Source organism: Schistocerca gregaria, chromosome 1 (genome assembly GCF_023897955.1).
Source record: "Schistocerca gregaria isolate iqSchGreg1 chromosome 1, iqSchGreg1.2, whole genome shotgun sequence".
Lineage (NCBI taxonomy): Eukaryota > Metazoa > Arthropoda > Insecta > Orthoptera > Acrididae > Schistocerca > Schistocerca gregaria.
Window position 1 is genome coordinate 548,278,657 of NC_064920.1, and position 2,472 is coordinate 548,281,128.

Here is a 2,472-nt window from a genome sequence, read left to right on the forward strand (position 1 = left end):
TCCAGGGTTGATAGCGGTCTTCATCTTTAGAGCAGATGGTGGCGGCGTATCTATTGTAGTAAAGAATTCGATAAAATCTAGCGAGGTGGTCACGGATACCGATTGTAAAAAAATCTGGATGAAGTTAAATACCAAATCTCGGTCAAAAATGATAATCTGATACTTTTATAGACCACCTGGGTCAGGTGTTCCAGTGGTAGCGCGCTTCAGACGAGCTTTCAGAATATCGTTAATAATTTTCCTGAACATGTCCTTGTAATAGGGGACGACTTCAGCTTGCCAGGTATAGATTGGGAGTGTCACGCTATCAAAGCTGGTCCCACAGGCAGGGATTCGTGCGGTATTGTTTTGGATATCTTCTCCGAAAATTACTTTGTGCAGATAGTTAAGAGAACCAACTCGTGAAAGTTATGTCTTAGATCTGCTGGCAACAAACAGACCTGAAGTTATCGAATCAGTTAACACAGAGGAAGCTATCATTGAACGTAAGGCTGTGATAACATCTATAACAACGGGTCTTACAAAGAATGTTAAGAAAGTTAGGAATATATTTTTGCTTAGCAAGAGTGACAGGATACAAACTGCACAGTATCTGAGCAGTCAGCATAAGATGTTCGGTGATGAGGACGAAGATGTGGAGAAAAAAATGGGAAAACTTCAAAGGCATTGTGCAATATGCCTTAGATAACTATATTCCGAGTAAGGTCTTAAGGGATGGGAAAGATCCACCATGGTTTAATAGCCATGTTACGAAACTGCCACGTAAAGAAAGAGAATACCTTAGATTCAAGAGAAGAAAAAACCTGGCTGACAAACGAAAGCTGAACGAAACAAAAATGAGCGTAAGTAGAGTAATGAGAGAAGTTGTTTCTAATGACTTTGAAAGTAAAACTTTATCAACCGATCTGAGTAAAACCCCTAAGAGGTTTTGATCGTATGGAAAATTAGTAAGTGTGTCCAAATCATCTGTTCATTCTCTCAGTGACCGTAGTGGCACCGATCAGAAAGATAACAGAGAGAAGGCCGAACTACTGAATTCGGTCTTCCTAAATTATTTCACCACCAAGTTCGTAACAGGAGCCCTCCATTCAATCGTCGTACGAATGTCGAAATGGCACATATCGAGATAACTGATCGCGGAATAGAAATACAGCTACAATCGCTTAGTAGTGGAAAGGAGTCAGATGAAATACCCATAAGATTCTACACTGAAGCGCCAAAGAAAGTTGAATAGGCATGCGTTTCAAATACAGAGATATGTAAACAGGCAAAATACGGCGGTGCGATGAGCGACGCTTATGTAAGACAAAAACTGGCGCAGTTGTTAGATCGGGCAGTGCTGCTACAATGGCAGCCTATCAGTATTTAAGCGGGTTTGAACGTAGTGTTATAGTCGGTGTACGAGCGATGGGCCACAGCATGTCCGAGGTAGCAATGAAGTGGGTATTTTCCTGTACGACCGTTTGACGAGAGTACCGTGAAAATCAAGAATCCGGTAAAACATCAGATCTCCAATATCGCTGCGGCCGGAAAAATATCATTCAAGAACGGGACCAACGACGACTGAATAGAATCGTTCAACGTAACGGAAGTGCAACCCTTCCGCGAACTGCTGCAGATTTCAATGCTGGGCCATCACCAAGTGTCAGAGTGCGAACCATTCAAAGAAACATCATCGATATGGACTTTCGGAGCCGAAGGCCCACTCGTGTAACCTTGACGAATGCACGACACAAAGCTTTACGCCTCTCCTGGGCCCGTCAACACCGATAATGGACTAATGATAACTGGAAACATGTTGCATGGTCGGACGAGTCTCGTTTCAAATTGCATCGAGCTGATGGACGTGTACGGGTTTGGAGACAACCTGATGAATCCACGGACGCTGCCTTTCAGAAGGGGACCGTTCAAGCTGATGGAGGCTCTGTAATGGTGTGGGGTGTGTGCAACTGGAGTGATTGGGACTCCTGATACGTCTAGATACGACTCTGACAGGTGACACGTACGTAAGCATCGTGTCTGATCCCCGGCATCCATTCATGTCCATTGTGCATTCCGACGGACCTGGGTAACTTCAGCAGGACAATGCGACACCCCACACGTCGTGGTTGATACAGAGTGGCTCCAGGAACACTCTCCTGAATATAAATACTTCCGCTGGCCACCAAATTCCCAAGATATGAACATTATTGAGCGTATCTTGTAAGTAGGCTGTTTAGGTTTTTTTATTGGTAACGCCTCCGCCACGTAGCGCTCTGTATAAAAATCACTGGCTGTGCCGTGTGCAGTCTGTGGCTGGTTTGCATTGTTGTCTGCCATTGTAGTGTTGGGCAGCGGCAGCTGGATGCTAACAGCGCGTAGCGTTGCACAGTTGGAGGTGAGCCGCCAGCAGTGGTGGATGTGGGGAGAGAGATGGCGGAGTTTTGTAATTTGTAAGACTGGATGTCATGAACTACCATATATATTTTGACT